Raw genomic sequence first — 17,321 nt, forward strand, 5'->3', positions numbered from 1 at the left:
TCAAAGGATGTAGGTTGAATGCCAGTTCTGCCACTGAGTACCTGTGTGACCTAACCTCTCTGGTTCTCAATTTTCTTATCGAAAATAAAGGGTTAGGGGCAGCTAGGTGGCTTAGTGAATAGAGCACTGGCCCTGGAGTCAGGAGGACCTGAGTTCAAATTCAGTCTCAGATGTTTGATACACTTACTAGCTGTGTGACCTTGGGCAAGTCACTTAACCCCAATTGCTTTGCCCTCCTCCTCCAAAAAAGAAAAAAAAAAGGAAAATGAAGGGTTGTACTGGATGAATGTGGTCCTGGCTTCTCAAAGGCTGTAACAATGAAACACATGCTCTCAAAGGTCCTGTAAAGTTGGAAGGGCTTTGGTTAGAGACTTAGCAATGAATGTACAGACTGTTTACATATATATATATATATATATATATATATATATATATATATATATATATGGAGCCTCAGTGACATCTCACAGAATCTGAATGGTAAACAGGATCTCAATAGAGCCCTTTGAGGTTTGTGAGGTACTTTCCTCACACCAACTCTGGGGAATAAGTGGAACAAAAGTTTTTAAAACCTTTCTGGATAAGAGGAAACTGAGGTTTGAGTTGGTTAAGGGACATGGCCAAGGCCATCCAACTAGTAAGTTTAGGAACCAGTATTTAAATTCTGGCTCTACTGATTTTTATTTGTACTTAGTCTTCTGATTCTTAGTATGGCATTGCTATTCCAGGTGCTTTTAAAAAAAATTAATTAATTTTTTTTCTATGAATAAAAATGTTTTTCTCTTTTACCTCTCCTCCATTAAAAAAGAACAAACCACTTGTAACAAATATGCATAGGCAAGCAAAACAAAACAAGTTCCTGAATTGGCAATGTCCAACTGTTTCTCTATGCTAAACATAATAGCAGCTTCCAACGAGGTAATGAATTTGGGGTGAGGTAGTAACAAAGAAACTCTTTTAACTGTCTACCAAACTGCGGATGAGTTGAGGTCTATATGTGTGGAAGTGTACAAACCAATGAAATTCTAGATCTTTTAAAGTACTAGTATAAGAGCCCCATGTAGGATCAATTCGTAGAGGATCTGTGTATACCTTAAGTACAAAAACTGAAGGTTACCTAATTTTTCCAGAATAGTTCTTTTCATAAATTAGTTCATTTCCATCTCGTTAACCATATTGCTCACATCTATGGTTTATTATTTCAATTCAAATATGATTCTGTAATTTATTCAATGCCTACCAGGCACTCAGTTCTGATTGAGGCACCTCTTATTTTGATAATGGAATATTTAAGTCTTTCCTGAGCAATTAGAGATTTGTCTATTTCATATTTGTCATTTTTTCTTTTATTTCTTTGTTGCTATGCTCTTTGAGGAGATAGATTCAGGATAGGTATCTCTTCTATGACCATCTTTACACTATTGCTGAAAAGGAAGGAAATAACTCAGCAGAAAGTTGAAATACAAGCATACTACTTGGTCATGTGTTTCTCTCTCTCTCTCTCTCTCTCTCTCACACACACACACACACACACACACACACACACACACACACACACACACACACACACATTTTGCTGGGTGATAAGAACTGACTCTGGCCTTTCCATCCAGTCTAATCTTAAAATCCAAAGAACAAAAGTGTGCTCTCCAAGGTCAGTCCCCACTCCCACATTCTGCCTCAGTAGAGTCGGAGTGGTTGTCTTCAAGCAGTCACCAGTACCGATGAACCTGGAATCACAGCACCTAGGAGTCTGAGGGGGCATGAGAGGCCATTTAGTACAATCTCTCCCAGAAGAAGAATCAGTTTTACCATACATCTGACAAGTGGTCATCCAGTGTTGATTTAAAGATTCTCTATTATGGGAGTACCCCACTGCCTTTGGGGAAGTTAGGTGACACCATGGATAGAGTCCTGGGCCCAAAGTCAGGAAGAATCATTTTTGAGAGTTCAAATCTGGTCTCAGACACTTCCTAGCTCTGTGACCCTGGGCAAGTCACTTAAGCTCTGTCTGCCTCAATTTCTTCAATAGAAAATGTGAATAACAATAGCATTTACCTTGAAGGGTTTTTGTGAGGATCAAATTAGATAATAATTATCATTGGAACAATGTTTGGCACATAGTAGGTGCTATATAAATGTTAGCTATTATTATTATTTTATGGTATAGATTTTTTTCCTTAATCAAGCTTAAATGTACTGATGTGCCATTTCTCTTACCCATATTAGTTCTGACTTCTGAATTCTAGTAGTATAAATTTAATTCTTTTTTTCTGGATGTTCACCTTTCATATACTTGAAATCATGTGTCTTTAAAGTCTACTCTTCTCTATCCTGTGCCTGGTTTCCTTTAAGGGATTCTGGTATGGTCCAAGTTCTAGGCTTTTTATGCGTCTTGGTTCACCTTCTTCTGGATACCCTCCAGTCATTCTGTTTTAGGAAGGTAGTGCCCAGAAATGAACACTATACCCAAGATCTGGTAAGACCATGACAATTCATTTGTACTATCAACTCTCCCATTCTTTTTTTTTTTTTTTAAAGCAATCGGGGTTAAGTAACTTGCTCAAGGTTACACGGCCAGTTATTTCTGGGTGTGGTGCTGAGTATCTGAGCCCAGATTTGATCCAGGTCATCCTGACACTGGAGCCAGTGCTCTTACTTGCAGAGCCACCTGGCCGCCCCTAAGCAATTGGGGTTAAGTAACTTGCTCAAGGTTACACGGCCAGGTGTTTCTGGGTGGGTGCTAAGTGTCTGAGCCCAGGATTCATTCTCCAGGTCTTCTCAACACTGGAGCCGGTGCTCTTACTCGCTGTGCTACCTGGCCGCCCCAACTCTCCCATTCTTGATACTATGCCTTTCTGTGTAGCCTAAGGTCATATCAGCTTTGGGAAACTCTTATCCATATAAGGGCAGTGGCTAGAGCAGTGGGCCTGAAGTCAGAAATCTGTTGCTGAGTTGTTCTTCAGTTATGTCCAACTCTGTGCCATTTGGAGTTTTCTTGGCAAAGATACAGCAATGGCTTTCCATTTCCTTCTCCAGTTCATTTTACAGATGAGGAAACTGAGGCAGACAAGCATTAAATGACTTGTCCAGGGAAACAGACCTAGTGAGTGCCTGAGGTCAGATTTGAACTCAGGAAGATGAGTCTTCCTGACTATAGTCCAGGCACTCTATCCACTGTGAAACCTAGCTAGACTTGAAGTCAAATCTGGCCTCAGACCCTTACCAGTTGTGTGACCCTAGGCAAGTCACTTAACCTCTTTCTGACTCAATTTCTTCAAATGTAAAATAGAGATAATAAAAGCCCACCCAAGTTTGTTGTGAGGATCAAGTAAGATAATGTTTGTAAAGCACTTAGCATGGTGCATGGCACACAGTAGGTACTTAATAAATGCTTATTTCTGTCCATCCTTCCATATAACCCTTTTGACTCTGAGTATGCCCTTCTCTTTTTGGTCATCTTTTCCAGAAGAAATGTTATTAAATCATACTCCACAATTCTGTATTGCCGAGGTTGATCTCTTGAACCAATCTGTAGTAATTTACATTTATCCAAATTAATTTTATTAGACTTGGCTCAATAGTCTAGCCTGTCAACATCTTTTAGAATACTACTTCTTTCATCCAGCATATTAGCTATGTGATTTTCTAGCTTTCTTCTCTCTCATCACTAACTGAAGCACAATTCTGATGCAGTCATAGAAACATAATTTTACAATTGTTAGGAATGTAAACCTGAAAGGCAGGAATAAGCCAAACCAAAAACAATAAAAGAGGAGTTCTCTATTTATTTTGTGTTGTAAATCCTCAATAAACTAGGCATTTGACATACAATAATCTTATACTAACAGAATGGACTTATTTTTTCCAATATTTACATTCCATCTTATCAGCAGGAAAAGGCCATAAAATTCATTTTCTCCAAGAGAACTTTGTCTGAGGAGAACTTTGAAGAAAAAAAAATCCACAGAATTTCACTGGTTTAAGAGATCACTTTGAGTAGATTAGATCTGAAGGAGATGTGACATATCAGTTTCAATTTTGGGGTTGTGGGAAAAGTGTCCTTTGTATAAGATGTAGTATCTAGGGAGGTTTTAGGGATAATGCTATGAAGTGTCACAAGCTGAGGGTCTGGGAGCACTGGAACCAAAATGTATCAGGAAGCCTGGGCAACCGAAGGCCATAGGGGCACAGCTCATTGAAGAGGAAGTCTGAGTGCTGGAGTTGAGACAATTTCAAGTGTAGGGAAGCTCATAGCTCTAGGGATTCTGGGAAAGGGTATAACCACTTGGAGAATGACAAGTGGGTGTAGATCTTGGCCATAACAAGGTGGGGCTGGAGAAGCAGGGCAGAACAGGGAATGGGAAGTAGATTGGAGGAACTTGAAAGATTCTAGGGGCTTCAGCAAATGCTAATATGAAACACCTAAACCATAATGAAAGGCATTGTGAAAGAGTCAGGGAGAACTGGGTCCAATGACCCACTCCTTACCCCCAACTAGTTGTGTGAATAATGGGCAAGTCACTTAGTCTCTGAACCTCCATTTCCTCATCCATACACTGGGAATAATGCTCCCTGTGCAGCTATTTCATAAGATTATTGTAAGGATGGGATAGTCACTGAACCCCCTCCCCAGACCACCCCAACCACATACACAGTGTACCAAAAGTCTCAATGTCATTTTCTGTTATTAAAAGTTTTCAAATACACTAAGACTTTTGGGACAACAAATATCTATCACTATGTAAACTTTAAAGCACTATAATTTTTTTATGTATAATCCACGTTTCCCTTTTTGGTCAGAGCTACTTTACATGGGGTGTTTCTTTTTACTCCAAATGTTCTCCACAATATCTGTTTGCTGAAACTTGATGAGCTCCACAGCCAGAACAAAGTGTTCAGAGTGCCCGTAACAAGAGATAAAGCACAAGCTCCCGATTCTTGGAGAACCCAGCAGTCAAGGGCCACATCATCCTCTCAATGAAAAGATACTTGATTTAAATTTATAGTGTAACATTTCTGTTTATCACTAGCCATTAACAAGATGAAATCCTCTTAAATTTCAGTTCCAAATGGCTACCGGACATGATAGCTCCAGAATTCTGGCCAAAAAATTTTAATTCTCACCCAATTCAATGAGTCTGCAGGCTCCACGATAATTACCCCCTCCAGGCAGTTTTCATGGATCCCTTACCCCGCCTAGGCTTTCCTTCCTCTTTGATGTCTCTGACCAACTTTGGTACTTTTCTCTTCTCTGCATAATAGCTAAGTGGTATAGCAAATAACACTTGACCTGAAATCAGGAAGACCAGAGTCCAAATCCAGCTTCAGACTCTGAATGTGTCAACCTGGGAAAGTCACTTCTCTGTTGGCCTCAGTTTCCTCAGCTGTAAAATGGGGAGTAATAACAATAGCACCGCCTTCCTAGGGTTGTTGTTGAGGATCAAGGGATTGAAGGAGATACAAAGAAAGGTCAAACTGGTCTCTGCCCAGGTGATTTCTGATGGGGGGGGGGGGGAGAAAGGGTAAGGGACAGGGATGGGAGAGAATTGGCATTCAACAAACCAAGATGAGCATGGGGCATAAAGTTCATGGTGCTGAAGGACCAGAGGTAGGAGGAAGGAAGGTGACACAGGACCGGAATCAGTCAATAGAGACAGCACAATGAAGTCCAAGTATCCTAGGAAGGTGAGGGAGGTCAGACTAAGCTGTAAGTCTGGTACTCAGAGCAGCTAGGTGGCACAGTGAATAGAGTACTGGTGCTGGAGTCAGGAGCACCTGAGTTCAGATCTGGCCTCAGACACTTGACACTTACTACCCGTGTTTCCCCAATAATAAGACACTGTCTTATTATTTTTTTGGACAGAAAAACACCACAGGGCTTATTTTCAGGGGAGGGCTTATTTTAATGAACATTGACAGCAATTTTAATAAACAGGTAAATGTGAACAAAAAAATGTACCTTTATTCAATAATGAATTCAATAAAGAACAGGATGATGCACTCACTGCTGCAGCTCTGATTGGATGCAGCTTGGACCACGGCGTGCGTTTCAGGGGGGGTGACGGTGCATACAGAGGGTACCATAATGTAGCGTGTAGTGCAGGGGATCACCTTCACTACAGTAGCAATCTCAATAGGGCTTATTTTCGGGGGAGGGCTTATTTTAGAGAAATCTTACACAGTAAGGGGAGGGCTTATTTTTGGGATAGGTCTTATTATTGGGGAAACACGGGTAGCCATGTGACTTTGAGTAAATTACTTAGCCCCAGTTGCTTCCCCCCTCCAAAAAAAAAAAAGAATCTGGCACTCAGATAAGCAGTTGGAGCAAACCCTAATATGAAATTCTTTCAATTTTGTCTTTAAATATTCTCCAAGCTCTAGCAAGGTTTTTACATGAAGCCACACCACCCCCTGGCTTCCTCTAAATTCCCTCCAGCTGCAGAGCTCTTGCCACAGGCTCCTTTTTTTCTCCAGGGCAGCCACAGACATATGGAGATTATACGCTTTGTATTCCTTTCTCTCCTGCTCTCAACCCTTTCCTCCTCTGGGATCCCCAGAGCTTCTTTCTTGTTTCTGCTGCCCTCTGAATTGCTAATAACTTCCCACCAACTAACTCTTGGACTTTGTGTCTTCAAAAATTATCCACAAAAGCTTGTTTAAATTAGAATGGAAATCGATGATCTACCAAACTGGAGGAGGTTGGGAGGAATTTTTAAATTTAAAAGGATATCAAAATCATCCAAAATTGATAAAGAAAATCAGAATAAAGAGTGTTATACAGTAGGGGGCATATATAGGAATGCCCTTGTGAATTCTTCCATAACCCCTCTGCTAAGGCAATTCTAGCATACTAGACAGATTTCATTATGATTGACACAATAGCTAGACTGAAATACTATGTGTATATACATATATATGAATATGTATATATATACATGTAGGGGTGTGTATATATACATATATGGGTGTATACATATACACATCTATATGGGTGTGTATATATAGATACACACCCATAGACTGACAGACACACACACACATTTCTCTTCTAAGAGAATGCAAACCTCTCAAGGGCAGGGACTGTTCTCTTTTGTCTTTATATTCCCAGCAGCTATAGGCATATCTATTTTCTTTAATTTCCCATTCCTAGAAGTCTTCCACACATGAGAGATGTATCCACTTGAGGGAGTAAACAAGCACCGGCTCATACCTGTACCCTTTTAGTGTTAACATCTAATTTTACCATTACTAAGCAGAAGAAAAGAGGGCAAAGAAAAATCAAAACAAGGCCAGGTGGCACATATCCTCAGCAAGCCAACTGCATGCTTTGTTAATTAAGTTTCACTGTTTAGTACCAACCCAATCTATTTCTGTTTGTAGCAACCTCAGTCATCCACCTTGGGCACCCATCAATTGCAGAAAATCCATCTCAGGCAATAAGCATTTAATTAGCCCTGGGGGTACAAAGAAATGCAAAAGCCTTCATGTTCTCAAAGAGCCCACAGCCAAATGGGGAAGACAAGTAAACAAACTACATCTAGGATAAATTGGAAATAATTATCAGAGGAAAGGCTCTAGAATTAAGGGAGAATCAGGAAAGGCTTTCCAGGGAGGGTGACATTTTAGGGGATATTTATTTATTATTTTTTGGAGGGGGGAAGGCAAAGCAATTGGGGTTAAGTGACTTGCCCAAGGTCACACGGCTAGTCAGTGTTAAGTGTCTGAGGCTGAATTTGTACTCAGGTCCTCCTGACTCCAGGGCCAGTACTCTATTCACTGCACCACCTAGGGAAGGTGAGATTTTAGCTGGGACTTGAACAATAGTAAGAATTTTCCTTATTGTCTGGGGGGCCTTCTCCATCCCAAATATCCTTCTGCCATGCTGATCCCCTCCTCTTCCCCTTCTTTCACTGGTGAGTTCTTTCCAGGGACTTCCATTTTGGTTATGGTCCCAACCAGGCCATACTTCATTCTCATCCCAGATGTGCTTCTGCCTTTTGGACTTTGCTACCATGCCACCTCAAAAGTACCTTCTCCCCATCCCCTTTTCAGTTTTCTTTTATTTATTGTATTCCCTATTTAGAATGTAAGGTCCCCGAGGGGAGGGATAGGAATGTGGAATTATCACCGAACTAGAAGACTGAAGAGATCTAAAGGGATACTAACCCATCTCCCTTTTACCAAGCAGGTCTAACCCTGGAAAGATGGGTATCTAAGACCCTCACAAACTTTTTTTGTTATTTTAGCAATTTTTGAAAATCACAAAGTTGTTTTTTACATCTAACCTAGATATAATTTGGTACCTCAAAAGATCAGTGGTTTCATGGGTCAGGTTCTCCTACTGACACATAAAAATCTGTTCTGGACCCCTGTTCGGTAGGTTGCTTCATGAATTGCCATGTTTCCCTCTTCTTCCCATCCATCAGTTAGTAGTGAATCTTTGAGAGATGCCCATTTCTAAATTTGGGTTGGTCCTGAGATGACAAACATGTTCATCCCTGTGGTCAAAACACTTCTAACTTAGTAGGACCTATACTATGGATTGTACTTTCCTGGCAGAGCCTTCCAGAAACAAGGGGTACCTCCATGCCATAAGGAGGCACCAAAGGAGAACTTTAGTGAAAAAACTTAAATATCCCTATGTTTCTATCCCAGTCATTCAATTCAAGTCACCATTTTAATGCAGGTGTTACAAGAAATGGAGAGGTACAATTTCCCATTTCCTTCTTAAGCACCTTTCATCTTTTGTTAACAATCAGTATTTTCAGACTCCTTAGCTAGGCCTCCCTTCTGGTTTAAATAATCCATTTTTTTCATCATTCCTCACATACCTTATTTTCTATGCCTGTTCCACAAATCTCTTCCCACATTCTCCACATGTCTCTTAATTGCACATCAACAAATTCCAATTCTGCACAACACCCTGAACAAGTGGGATCTTAAATGCTTTTTGGTGATGATGAGAACACAGGTGGTGGGAGGAAGAGGGAAACTCACAGAGGAATTTATTTATTTCCTCCAAGTACAGTCTTTCCTTATGCGATTTCTGAGATTTGGATATGTCTTAAAGTCAGACTCTCATACTGGTAACTCAGTGAGAGTGACTTCACATTGCCTACCCTATCTAGCCAGAACCTGCTTCCATCTGGCCATCCCAGCCCCATCTTCTTTCACTTTTGGTTTTTTTATCCTCAATGTCTAACACTGAGCCTGGTATACAGTATGTGCTTAATACATGCTTACTGATTGGGTGGCATCCACACCCTGTTTCCATCTCCATATCAATACTACTATTGCCTCTGGAAAGGTCATGCCAAGCATTTCTTCTCTTCCTTCACTTACATAGTGGTTACCCTCTTCCCCCACGTAGTAAACTTCTTTTGACCCTTTTGCATCCTCAGCACTTAGCATGGTACTTTACATGGCATAAGTGCCTAATAAATGCTTTTTATTCATAGTTATTTAATCTTTCCTTAATGAAGACATGTCAAAAACACAGAGCCTTTTTTTCCCCTTGGACATCTGCCTTCCCTTAAGGACTTTCCCTCCCAAACAACTTATAGCCAGTGGTAACTGTGCTGTTCATAACCAAGCACTTCCTTTTAAGGAGTCAATATGATATACAGGAAAGAACACTGTATTATGGCCTTGGCTCTAATGTTTACAGGGTCATCTTGGAGCAGATCATTTCAAGTCTCATTTTTCTCATGAGAACTTAAGATGGGGGAAAGGGACTAGGCACTGTGCCTTAGCACTTTACAAATATCATTTGACTTAATCCTCACTATGACCCTTTGAGATTGATGTTAAAATTATCCCCATTTTACAGATAAGGAAACTGAGGTAGAGGGTGACTTACCCAGGGTCACATAGTTAAGTGTCTGAGGCTGGACTTGAATTTATGTCTTCCTGATTCCAGGACCATCACTCTATCCACTATTCAGAGCTTCTTAAACTTTTTCCACTTGGGACCCCTTTTTGAATTTCAGCAGCATTTGTTGGCATTGGCCTGAGGGCATGGTCAGTGCAAAGTGCACATGCTTTGTGTTCAGAACCAAGGTCGCAGTGAAGTTGAGCAATACAACATGGGCAAGCACTGCCAGAAATACCTTGGATTCATTACATGTTTGATTTTTAATTAATTTTTAGCCCCTGTGCATTCATAAACCTTTTACCATTGCTAAAATTGTCTTGACTTACAGTTTAAGAAGTGTTGCACTACACCACCTGGTTGCTTACACATCTTCCTCTATTGAAGACCTTCTCTGAAACCTCCCTAGGCCTTAGCAAGTCAGTCAGTCAATAAACATTTTTTAAGAATGCACCATGTTTGGCCAGCTAGGTGGCACAGTGAATAGAGCACAGGCCCTGGAGTCAGGAGGATCTGAGTTCAAATGAGGCCTCAGACACTTGACACACTTACTAGCCATGTGACCTTGGGCAAGTCACTTAATCCCAATTTCCCTCCAAAAAGCAAAAAAAAAAAAAAAAAGAATGTACCATGTACCAAAAACTGTGCTAACTGCTAGAGATACAAAGAAAGGGCAAAGACAGTCCCAGTACTCAAGGATCTCACAATCTAATGGACCCTTTACCATGCAAACAACCATATACAACCAAGCTATGTGCAAGAAAAATTGGAAATTATCAACAGAGAGAAGGTAATAGAATCAAGGGGGATCAGGAAAGGCTCCCTGCAGAAGATGGGATTTTACCTGGGACTTGAAGGAAACTAGGAAAGCCAGAAGGTGGAGGTGAGGATGGAAAGGATTACCTGAATGAAGGACAGCCAGTGAACATTCCAGTGGTCTGGAAATGGAATCTTTTCCTTAAGGAACAGCAAGGAGACCAGTGTCATTGGATCACAGAGTACATTGTGAGTAGAGGAAGGGATTAAGGTATAGGCAGACTGGAAAAGTTGGAGGAGCATATGTGTGCATGTGTGTGCATGTGAGTGTGTGTGTGTAAGGCTTTGAACACCAATCAGAGGATTTTAAATTTGATTTTGGAGGTGATAGGGAACCATTGGAGTTTATTGAGTAGAGGGGTAACGTGGTCAGACCTGAACTTTAAGATCATTTAGATAACTTAGTGGACTATGGAGGGGAGTAGGAAAGCAGCAGCTAAGCCAATAGTAGTAGGCTATTGCCCCATGCCAATGGGGACAATAATCCAGGTGTAAGGAGAGAGGGCCCTGCACTAGAGTGGTAGCAGTGTCAGAGGAGAGAAAGAGGGTATATGTAAAGGTGAAATAGACAGGTCTTGACAATAGATTGATAAGGGAGAGTGAGAGAGAGGCATTGAGGATGATGCCTGGGGTGCAAGCCTGGGTGACTGGGAGAATGGTGGCACCCTCAGCAATAATAAAGAAGTTAGGAAGAAGGAAAGTTTGGGGAAAAAAATAATGAGTTCAATTATGGACAAGTTGAGTTAAATATAGGAGATACTAGGGGTGGCTAGGTGGCGCAGTGAATAGAGCACCAGCCCTGAAGTCAGAAGGACCTGAGTTCAAACTTGGTCTTTGACACTTAACTAGCTGTGCTTGGGCAAGTCACTTAACCCCAATTGCCTTGCCCCCTCCAAAAAAAAAAAGAATATAGGAGAGACTGAAGTCAATAGAAAGGTTAGGACTTTGGCTTCCAAGGCCATAAAATGAGAGGGGTCAATGAGATGGCTGTTGAGGTCTTCCAGCTCTCAATCTGTGACCCTGTCTTCTTGGCAAGTTTCTTGGTGATCACCACTTTGTGTCACAGGCATACCTTTCCACACAAATTCACTGGCTCTGGGAACGTGTTTGTTGAGTGGAGAGAGGATTAGTTTGGCAGCCAAAGGATCTGAACTTGAATCCTGGCTCATACTATCTGTGTGAGACCCAGCTAGTAAATTTTCTTCTCAAGGCCTTATCTATAAAATGAGAGTATGGAGCTAGACAGCTGCTAGGTGGTAAAATGCCTAGAATCTTGAAACTCCAGGGAGACTTGAGTTCAAATCCAGCCTCAGACAATCATTAGCTGTGTGACCCTGAGCAAGTCACTTAACCACTGTTTGCCTTAGTTTCCTCAGCTGTAAAATGGGGACAATAATAGTACCAAACTTCCAGGGTTGTCATGAGGACAGGATAAGATAATCTCAAAGTACTCAGCACAGTGCCTCAAACACAGTCAGAGCTTAATAAATGCTTCTTCTTTCCCTCTTACCCCTTCCAGTTTAAAATTCTGTGATTCTAAAATATGGCTCATTATACACAATACAGTAGGTGAAATATCACAAGGGTGTGGTGAGTTCCACAGAGATAATATTTGACTAGCATGACAGTGAACTGTCAAAATTTCATAAAAAAATTTTAACATAGGGTATTAACAAAATGAAGTTGGCCTGGGCAGCCTCAAACTATGCGTGGACAATTAAAGTGTCCTTGCATAATATAGCTTTTGTTTAAAAAATATTTCTTGAATAAAAACAGAAAGAAAAAGAACAAAACTAAACACTGTCATAACGGTCAGGTTCAGCCATGGGTAAGAGTTGAAAACATACACATACACACACGTGTATGTATATGTATATGTAGATATAGATATGTATATATCACAATATGCATATACAATACACACATATATAAACATATACACACATATATTTACTTCCTCTCTCTTCAGAGGTGAGGGAATAGGCCTGTGGAATATTGCATACACTGTCAGACATTTATTGGTTGGTTTTGCTGGACTACTTTTTTCTTTTTGGTCTTTGTTGCAAGGTATGTCTCCCTGGATAAAGGGTGAAGGGGTTGATATAAAGTCATAGATATCAATAAAAATATGATAAAACTTGTTGAATGAATTCTATTCCAGTAGAACAGAAACACTTGAGGGCAGAGACTATTTCGTTGTTTGCATCCTTAGTGCCCAGCATAGTGCTTGTAACATAGTGAACAATAAATGGTTAAGCTAAATTGAATGAATAAAAGAAAAAACAAATGAACTAGATGAAATGAAAATGTCTTCCTAGATTCTACCATGATGGATCTCAATAGTTATTAATTCAATTATTCTTTGTGTTTGGAGCTGGGAGAGCAAATTAAAGATTCTAAAAGATTTATTTATTTAGTTTTACTTTTCAACATTCACTTTTATAAGATTTTGAGGTTTAAATTTTCTCCCCTTCCTTCTCCCCAATATGGCATGCAATCTGATATAGGCTATACGTGTACAATCATATCAAACATATTTCCACATTAGTCATGTTGTAAAGAACAATTAGAACCAAAGGGAAAAACCATGAAAAAGAAAAGAAGAACAAAGGAAAAAAAGAGAGAATATAGTATGCTTCGATCTGCTTTCAGACTCCATAGCTCCCATTATGAGTCTTTTGGAATTGTCTTAGTTCATGAGCAAATTAATTTTTTAAATGTTAAATGTTTTAAACATTTGGAAAGACTTACATGAACCGATGCTGAGTGAAGTGAGCAGAAGCAGAACATTGTACACAGTAACAGTAACATTTTGTGATGATCAACTTTGATTGACTTAGTTCTTCTAAGACAATTCCAAAAGACCAATGATGGAAAATGCTACCCATATTCAGAGAAAGAACTATGGAATCTGAATGTAGATCAAAGCATACTATTTTCTCTTTTTTGTTTGTTTTTTCTTTCTTATGGTTTCCCCCTTTTGTCCTGGTTCTTTTTTCACAACATGACAAAAGTGGAAATCTGTTTAATATATTGTTATATGCATAACCTATATCATATTGCTTGCTGTTTTGGGAAGGGGGAAGGGGAGAAAGAAAAAATTTTTTGAGCTCAAAATATTATAAAATGTTGAAAATTTAAAGTTTTTTTCTTTTTGGAGAGGACAGGGCAGGGCAATTGGGGTTAAGTGACTAGCCTAAGGTCACACGGCTAGTAAGTATGTCAAGTGTCTGAGGTCAGATTTGAACTCAGGTCCTCCTGACTTCAGGGCCAGTGCTGTATTTGCTGAACCACCTAGCTGCCCCCAAAATTTGAAAATTTTTTAAAAAATAAAATGGAGACAGGGCAGATAGATGGTGCAGTGAATAGAGTACCAGCCCTGGAGTCAGGAGGACCTGAGTTCAAATTTGTCCTCAGATATATAACACTTACTAGCCATGTAACCTTGGCAAGTCACTTAAGCCCAATTGCCCTGCCTTCCCCTCTCCAAAAAGCAAAAACAAAACAAACAACAACAAAAAAATAAAATGGAGAAAAAATACAAAAAATGTTTTCAACACTCAATAAATTCCTACTTGACTACATCTATGTTCATTCTCTTACATGCAGGCTTTGGGAAGAAGAAAGTTTTATCTTTCCTTACTTTTAATACTCGAATAAGCAAAATTTTGAAACATAGATTCTTAATTTGCAGGAGCATCAATGACTTCAATAGCCTTAGAGACTGCTGAGTATAATCAACTTGGAGGCCTCAAGAGTGACTTAAAAAATATTCACAAAGAAACAATGGATTCTATAGTTCCTTAAGTCTGAAAAGGGGCATTTCCTGGAGCTCAGTGTTATCCAGTCTCTCCATGTGTCCCAACAGGATATCAGCAACCTCCTCTGAGAGAAGATTAAATCCTACTTTCAGAAATATTTGAAGGCTTGGGCTGCCATACATATCTGAAAAAGGAAGGCATTAAATAAGCCACAAGCTCTCTTTAATGTTTGAATTTGCCTTCTAAACCTCAATTAATTAACAGGGTAGCTTTTAAAGTATCTTTTTCATACTATATGGCAGGAAGTCACGCATTGGGTAGGACATTAGAATACTTTTAAGATTCTTAAAGATTAGTATTTAAGATATGATTTTGAAGTCTTTTAAGATCCCTTTCAACTCTAAGATTCTATCTCTGAAATTTTTTAGAAGTGGGTTTCCATCTGTGCCCTTTTATGCTGGTCTCCTTTCTTACCTCCATTTCTCAGAATCTCTGGCTTCCTTCACCCATCAGATCTAGCACTCCCACTTTCTATGTGACACATTTTCTGATCCCTTCAGCTGCTAGTGCCAGGGGAGTGTTAGGGCCAGCTCCTAGAGGAGCCAATTGTTAAATTTTCATTGTGATGTTACCATGGAAATCTGTAATACACTGTTCTAGCATTTATTAAGAATCTCCCCTGGGCCAAGCCCTGTGCTAAGGACTTTATGTCTCATTTGATCCTCACAACAACCCTGGGATGTAGGTACTATTACTATCCTCTTTTTGCTGTTGAGGAAACAGAGGCAAACAGAGATAGTAATTTGTCCAAAGCCAGTAAACCTCTGAAGCTGAATCTGAATTCAGCTCTTCCTGACTCCAGGTCTAGTGCTCTTTTTCTACTATAAATAATATAATATAGAGGTTGTAAATCCTTTTTAGGGAGTACACCAGGACAGAATGTACTCTTGTATTTATTTATTCAGTCTCTTTCTGTTCAGGTCATCTTTCTTCATCAACAATTTGGCAGTGGAGGAAGGGAAGTTATGCAAAGGCAGCTGGGAAAATTTATAGGTACTCAATACCTACAGCAGGGGTCAAACTGTGAAAAGGTTGCAACAGGCCCCTCTCAGCACAATCATGCAGAGAAATGTAATGGGAATAAGCCAAAAGAAGTGCCAAACAAAGGGGCAAAGAAGCAGGCACCGTCTGCCAGGACAGCTGCCTTGTGCATCACTTCCCTATGGTGAGTAGTAGGCGGTCTTATAGCCAATTTGGGTGAGCTCTATGGCTGTTTATTTGTACTGTGCTTCTAAAGCTTGCTGCAATTCATATTCCAACTGGTCTTAGGCATCATATCCTCTGTAGATCTCATGAATGCTATAAGGGTGATGACCCTCTCTCAGGCATTGCTGTAACTGCTGCCTGAGTCAAGGCACCACCTTTCTCGAGCAGCCACATTGGAAATCCAATGGAAATCTTCAAGCAGAGTCTTGCAATTACATGTTGGGGAATGTTAAATGAATTCCTGCTCACATGTAGGAGAGGTTAGTTGATCTCTGAGGTGTCTTTCAAACTCTTTTTCTTGGGTTTTGACAATATACTTCCCCAAAAGCTTGTTCTCACATCTATCCCCTTGAATCTCCTCTCATCTCTAGTTCTGGCACTCATCATCCCATCTTATTTGGACTATATAGTGGAAAAAACTTTATGCTTCAGCTTTCTGCATCCAACCTCTTTCTTCAATCCATCTTCTAAAGAGCTGCCAAAATGTTCTTCCAAAAGCACAGGTCTGATCACACTCTAGTGTTCAAAAAACTTCTTTGGTTCCCTACTGTCTCGGAGTCAAAACATTGATATGTAGCCTGGCATTCAAGGCCCTCCACAAATTCGTTCCAACTTACCTATCCTTCTAGCCTTATTGCATATTACCCCTCTTCATGCACCTCATGTCCCGGCTCAATTTGCCTATCGAGTCAACTAAGGTTACTTGAACTTCTCGATATCACATCTCTTGCTTCCCTATTTTTCCAGAATCCTCCATCATACCTGAGACATACTTCCTCAACTCTGCAGTTCAGAATCTTCATCTTCCTTCAAAGGTTATGCTCAGATATGCTTTCCTTCCCCATCCCTGGCTCTCATTACTTTTCTCTCTCTGTCTGTCTCCCTCCCTCCCCTCAAATCTTCCTAGAATACTTCAATCAAAAATAACTTAATAAGCACCTACTATGTGCCAGGCACTTTCCTAGGTGCTGAGGATGCAAAGACAAAAGTGAAACAATCCCTACCCCTCAAGGAGCTTACATTTGGCTAGGAGAAACAAACATGTACAAAAGTAGATACAAAATGCAAAGGAGAAACAATATGTGTGTATACAAGTAGATACAAAAATACAAAGTAAAACCAAGGCAATTTTAGAACAAGCAGAAGGAGTTTTTGAAGACATTACAGATTCTAAGAGGCACAGTGAGGAAAGAGTATCTTCCAGTTACAAAAGGGAGCAGTTGATGCAAAGGCACAGAGATGGAAGATGGAATATGTGAAAGATATTCAACAGGACAGTTTGGCTAGAAAATGAAGTGCACTGGGGACGGCTAGGTGGAGCAGTGAATAGAGCACCAGCCCTGGAGTCAGGAAGACCCAAGTTCAAATCCGACCACAGACTCTTAACACTTACTAGCAGAGTGACCTTGGGCAAGTCACTCAACCCCAATTGCCCTGCTTTCCCCCCTCCAAAAAAAAAAAAAAAAGAAAGTAGAGTACACTGAAGGGGAGGGGTGTATAATGTGCCTGAAATGGTAGTCTGCAGCCATATAATAATCTTTCCCTTGCATTATATTTATCTGTGTACATCCCATACCCCCCAAGTAGTGCCTTCCTTCTGAGAC

At 40.2% G+C, this 17,321-nt stretch overlaps 1 protein-coding gene, 1 long non-coding RNA gene and 1 pseudogene across 6 annotated transcripts in view; 1 reads left to right on the forward strand and 2 right to left on the reverse strand.

The window, feature by feature from the left end:
* The window catches only part of TACC1 (transforming acidic coiled-coil containing protein 1), a 191,600-nt gene that overhangs the window by 131,034 nt on the left and 43,245 nt on the right, over positions 1-17,321 (reverse strand). The window lies entirely within an intron of this gene.
* The window catches only part of LOC138152110 (uncharacterized), a 138,182-nt gene that overhangs the window by 44,405 nt on the left and 76,456 nt on the right, over positions 1-17,321 (forward strand). The window lies entirely within an intron of this gene.
* On the reverse strand, positions 14,030-16,520 carry LOC138152162 (transmembrane protein 11, mitochondrial-like; annotated as a pseudogene).

Source organism: Petaurus breviceps, unplaced genomic scaffold, assembly GCF_028583685.1.
Source record: "Petaurus breviceps papuanus isolate PSGF00001 unplaced genomic scaffold, PetGlider_PUasm1.0 90919, whole genome shotgun sequence".
Classification (NCBI taxonomy): Eukaryota; Metazoa; Chordata; class Mammalia; order Diprotodontia; family Petauridae; genus Petaurus; species Petaurus breviceps.